Raw genomic sequence first — 6,445 nt, forward strand, 5'->3', positions numbered from 1 at the left:
TCAAGATTATTAAAAAAAAAAATCTCTTCAGTGCTAAAATAATTTATAAAATTTTAGGGGTAAGTAATACCACCTTCATTCATTAATATAAAACTCAGTTTACTAATTTGAGAAGATTAACAAAGTTACTAAATTACTTAATTATAGCGTATATTACATAATCTTTCTAAAATACTTATATAAACTATTAGATTATATATCAATTTATAAGTGAGGCAAATTAATTTAAAAAAATATAAAATAAATAGTTTAAAAATAATGCAGTAACTTTCTTAATTTTTTTTAAATTAGTTAACTATATCTTATATTAAGCAGTCAATGTAGTTTTTTTTTTTTTTGGTTGTAAAATACCCCTAATCACTGAATGAAAAGACTTAGCCCGTACTAGAGTTTGAACAATAATAAACATTAATTGAAAGCATAAGAGTAAAGAAGGGGGCAAAAACATAAATTAGTTAAAATATTCTGTGTCCTACAAAAGATATTACTACCTCCTGTCCTATTTATAGGACCTCACGTGTAGTCTATAAATAAGGTCTTATAAATAGGATAGGAGGTAATATTATCATCCTTCTCAGCTTCTTCTATTTATCATTAGTCCTCACTCCCACCCTCTTTGGGTTCAAAGGACGTGGGCTCCTCATTGGACTTGGCCCACTCGAAAAAGGCCCAGGAACTCCAGATGTTAGCCGCACAATCTTGAGTTAAATCGACTGGGTCATGAAATCATCAACTCCTTGTTAACCAATAGAGATTGCTAGTCCTTCAGAACCTTTACCAATCAAGATTTCAATTCTCTCTGAGAAAGATATTTATATTAGTAAAAAAAAATATATGTACCCAACCAAAAAACAAAATCATTATTACAAATAGTATTTAATTAGATGTTTTGACAGGAAAAAAAAAAACTTTTATTTTTTATTTTTTATTATTACAGTTTTATCTTAATCACGAAAACCTATCATGCGTGATATATTAGTCATTTTTAAAATTAAATTGGTAGTCCTATACATTAATCATTTTACATAAGAGATTAAATTATTAATTAATTTTTTTCAATATTACTCTATTTACAATTTCCTAGGATTTGACTTGTTTTTATTAAATTCATGTTTTTAAATAGGGGGTTAACGAGAAAAAAACTACTAGTGTTTTTTTTCAAAATTAAAAATATTGATTTCTTCCATTTAAATTATTTTTCAAAATATGTTGGCAAAAAAACTATTTTTTGAAATATCAATAATAGCCCCTCCATTTTTTTTAATATGACAAATCTACCTACCTTTTAATATATAGTTTTTTGATAAACATCAAAATACACTTATCTTTTTGAAAAAAATAACTCAAAAGTACCATTTGAATTATAAAGTGCCAAAAGTCATGCTAGTATGTAAAAAGATACATTGGTCATTGAGTAGGATTTCCCATCGTACCGTAAAACGCATTTTCAACTGAACTTCTACGTTCATTCAAACATGGACAGCTACTCAGCCTTTACTCCTACGATTGCATCGAATGCAATTGGTGATAGCCACTCGTGTGTTGGTGAGACAATAACAAGCGTAGCCAGGAAGGGCCTCCACTTCATTTTCCCTCCATTCCCACATCTGCCTTTCATCTTAATAATTGATCCAGATTTCATGTTAAATAAAATATTTTTATAAAATATTTTTTTTATTTTAAATTATCATGACTAAAATTTAGTAGTTTGATTTTATTTATTTCTTCAAAAAATTTAACATCTTATTCATAATTTTATAAAATATTAAATCTGTACTGTTTAAATTGTAATATTATACTCCTTCACGTTTATATTTAGATCTGAAGGAAGGAATGGGAAGATAGAAAGCGGAGGAAAAAGGACCAGAGAGACCTCTTCCGTGCCTCCGAGTTGGAGGGCTTAGGAAACATTCTAAATAGGGAAAAAGTTGTAAAGCGCAGTTTTATCTTTTGCTTTTTGACCGGAAGCAGTTTTGTCTTTCATTCCTTTGCCCCGGACGCTGCACCGAAAAAGCAAAATGGTGGAGGACACGTGTCACATATCCATTGACCCAAGGTCCATCATATCCATGCTTATCTATTCGGTCCTCTGCCATGCATGATTCAGCCCGACACGACGTCACTTCATCTTTATTACCAGATGATTCATGTCCTGCGTTCGCTCTCCCACGTCACTCCAGCCAACGATCAACTTGATGAATTAATTTCAAGATATAAGGCTTTCCTATTATAACAGGCTGTTCAAAAGGATCCCCTGTTCTTCCATCAAATATTCTGCTTTTTCCCGGATACTCGGGTTCAAATATCCATGGATTCGCTGTTTGCTTACTGGCTTCATATAATTCAGAAAACACTAGTTTTCTCGAAGCCTCTTGTTCATATCTCTCATCAAAAGGTGCTATTCGATAATGTCTATCTAGCATACCCCCTGCTAACCCGAGTGAGCATTCAAATATCTGTCCTACCTTCACGAATGAATGTAGGACAGATATATTTTCCCCATCCAGTCACGGAGCAGCTCCAAAATTCTGCTTAACTTTTTCTTTAATTAAAAATTACTCTTTTTCGTCTAAAATATAAAATAAAATATTCTGATTATTTTTTATTTTGTCTTAATTATATATACCTCGTCTCTATTTTGAAAATGTACATTTAGTTCAAACCATTAATAGTGTCAAGAATATTTTGAAAGGATTCTTTAAATATATATTTTAATTAAAAACTATATTAGAATAAAGGGGTGTTTGGATGGAAACCAAACTATGGTTTCAGAAGTGCTTTTACGGTTTATGAAGTAAATATGTGGAGGAGTTTGCCTCGTTTTGCGGAAAAGTGCTTCTGAGAAGCACTTTTGAGGGTTGCCAAACACCCCCTAAATCTTGATTACTACTTTACCCTTGCCGTATAATTTAATTAAAGATACATATATACGATTACAAAATAGTTTTAGCTCACATATACAACAACAACAAGCCTTATCCCACTAGGTGGGATTGGTTACATGAATCACATGATGCTATTGTGCTCTATCAATAACCCAACCCTTAGATATGTTTTTGATTAGGAGGTCTCACTCGATAACCTCATTGAGCGTTTTTCTCGGTCTTCTTCTGCCCCTTTTTTTGGGACTCCATATTGTCTGATCTACCCTCCTTACCGGAGCCTCCAATGACTTTCTTTGCACATGTCCAAACCATTTTAAGTGATTTTCAACCATTTTCTCTTGGATAGACGCCACACCAACCTTACTCTAATATTTTCATTTTGAATCTTATCTTTTCTTGTATGATCACACATTCATCTCAGCATCCTCATTTCTGCTACCTCAACTTTGTGGTCTTGTTTTCCCTCAATCACTCAACATTCACTACTGTACAATATAGCTGATCTTATAGCAGTCTGATAATATTTTCCCTTAAACTTCTCAGGTACCTTCTTATCACAAATAACTCCGATAGCCTTCCTCCACTTTAACCAACCAGCTTGTATTCTATAAAAAATGTCTCCATTAATTTCACCATCCTTATGTATAATGAATCCAAGGTATTTAAACTTTGATACTTGAGGAATGATGTGATCCCCTATCTTCACCTCCAAATCACCATTGCTTTGCCTCCCTCTAAAATTGCAATGCATATATTCTATTTTGTTCTTACTCAAGCAAAAACCTTTTGACTCCAAAGTCCTTCTCCATAACTCTAATATAGAGTTAGTCTCTTCTTTTAACTCTGAGGACTATGTCATCCGTGAAGAGCATGAACTTAGAGATTCTTTCTTGGATAAGCTCAATTAGAACATCCAGAACAATATTAAACAAATAATGGCTTAAAGAAAATCCCTGATATAGGCAAATCTTAATGGGAAAGTCCTTTGTCTCACCTCCAGGCATTCTTACACTAGTAGTTATCCTCTTATACATATCTTGGATGGCTTTGATATAAGCGACCTGTACACCTTTCTTTTCTAAAGCCTTCCAAAGTACTTCTCTTGGCACACTATCATAAGCTTTTTCCAAGTCAATAAAAACCATATGTAAATCCCTTCTTTTACTCCTATATCTTTCCATTAACCTTTTTGGTAAATAGATTGCTTTAGTTGTGGATCTTCCCAGTATAAATCCAAATTGGTTCTCCGAAACCTCAACTTATGTTCAATCACTTTTTTTCCACAACTTCCTTATATGACTCATAAGTTTTATCCCTCTGTAGCTTGTATAGTTTTGAATGTCTCTTTTATTCTTATAAATAGGAACTAAAATGCTTCTCCTCTAATCATCCGCCATATTCGTGGAATGTAAAATTTTATTAAAAAGCTTGGTTAGCCACAATTCACCCTTCTGGCCCAAACATTTCCAAACTTCAATAGGAATACCATCAGGCCCAATAGTTTTACCATTGTCCATTTTCTTGAAGCCTACCTTAACCTCTTCGATTCGGATCTTGTGGTAAAAAGCCAAATTTTGATTATCTTCACTAATTAGTGAACCTTGCAAGTCCTGAGTCGCACATTCGCTTTCCTCATTAAACAACTTGTAAAATAAAGCCTCCCATCTGTCCTTAATATCACTATCAGTAACTAGCACTTTACCATTTTAATCCTTTATACACTTTACTTGGTCCAGATATCTCTTTTTCCTCTTCTTTTGCTTCACAATCTTGTAAATATTTCTTTCTCCCGCCTTTATTTCTAACTTCTGATAAAATCCCTCATAAGCTTTAGTACTTGTTTCGTTCATTGCTCTCTTCGTCTTTTTTTTAGCCAAATGATACTTTTCCCAATTTTCTATACCATAGCACAAATGTATGGCCTTAAAACAATCTCTTTTCTGTCTGACTTTTTCCTGCATTCTCTTATCCCACCACCAAGTCTCCTTATTTCTCTGACCTTTGGATTCTCCCAAAATTGCTTTAGCTACCATACGAACCCTTGTAGCAATCTCTTCCCACATCATGTTCGCATTTCCCTGCAACTTCCAGATCCCTTCCTCCAAAAAGTTCCTTTTGAATAACTCCTACTTCTCACTCTTTAACTGCCACCACTTAACCCTCAGTTTTACCACTTGATGATACTTTAGTCTAAAGCTCTTAAAACGTATATCAAGGATAAGTACTCTATGTTGGGCAGTCACCCTATTTCTAGGAATTACTTTACAATTAGTATACAATCTTCTGTCCGGATTGTCAACAAAAAAAAAATTAATCTGTGATTTTGAGGCACCACTCTTGTACGTGATTAAATGTTCCTCTCACTTTTTAAAACAAGTGTCGACAATCTTGAGATTGTATGCAAGAAAAAAGTCAAGAATAGATTGTCCTCCATTATTAAGCTCCATAAAACCAAAACTACCATGGGCTTTACCAAATTGTCCTGCTTCCTTGCCGACACGTCTATTAAGATCTCCACCAATAAAATTTTTTTCTTCAAGTGGTATACTTTGAACCAACCCCTCTATATCTTTCAAAAACTTATCTTTAAGGTGTGCCTTTGTCCCAACCTGAGGTGCATAGGTACTAATGGTATTGATAGTATCATTTTCAAAATTACTCTTAAAGATATTATTCTATCTTCAAACCTTTTAACTTCCACCATTTTTTTCCATGTCCCCTTAACGATGATACTAACACCATTCCTTGCACTCATCTTTCCTATGTACCAAAGTTTATACCCTCCAAGTTCCGTTGCAACTTGTCCAATCCATTTGGTCTCTTGGAGGCACAAAATATTAATTTTTCTGTCCCTCATAACTCCTACTACCTCTATAGATTTCTCATTCAACGTCCCAATATTCCAAGTGCCAAATCTAACCTTGTTCTCATGAGCTAACTTCTTTAGCCGCCTCTGTTCAAGAGAGTGCGGTAGCTCTTGCTCATTTAACACTATATCCGGGTGATGATGCAGCGGCTCTAGCTCACTTATCACTGTACTCAAGCCATACAGCGCGTCACTTCTAGGCAACGACCTAGTATTAGCATAATTACTTCGTTGATCCATGTTCATGAGATTCGACGGGTTTTTATGTTGGCTGTCGAGGGCTTAAAATCCTCCTCCTTTATCCGGGCTTGGGACCAACTATACAATATAGGCAGAGTTTTTTAGCTCACATATATTTCACAATGAGATTAAACATTTAAATTTATTGCAAAATAAAAATTTGTATTTATAAAATTAAAATATGTATTCAAATTATTTATAATTTTAAATAAAGATATATTATGAAAACTGGTTGGGATGATTACAAAAAGTAATCAGAATATTTTATTCTAAATTTTAAAACAGATAAGAAAAGAAAGAGTGAATAAGCATGATGAATTAAATTTGTACAGTTGGGATGATTCTGATCGCAACAATGAGTGCTAAAAAACTGGTCGATGAATATATACAAATGCATGGATGTAAAACCAGAAGTTGAAAAATTAATCCCAAAAGCAAACAGAAGGTAAGAGTG

The sequence above is a fragment of the Neltuma alba genome, unplaced genomic scaffold (genome assembly GCF_004799145.2).
Source record: "Neltuma alba isolate B1F8T4 unplaced genomic scaffold, ASM479914v2 tig00003699_pilon, whole genome shotgun sequence".
Lineage (NCBI taxonomy): Eukaryota > Viridiplantae > Streptophyta > Magnoliopsida > Fabales > Fabaceae > Neltuma > Neltuma alba.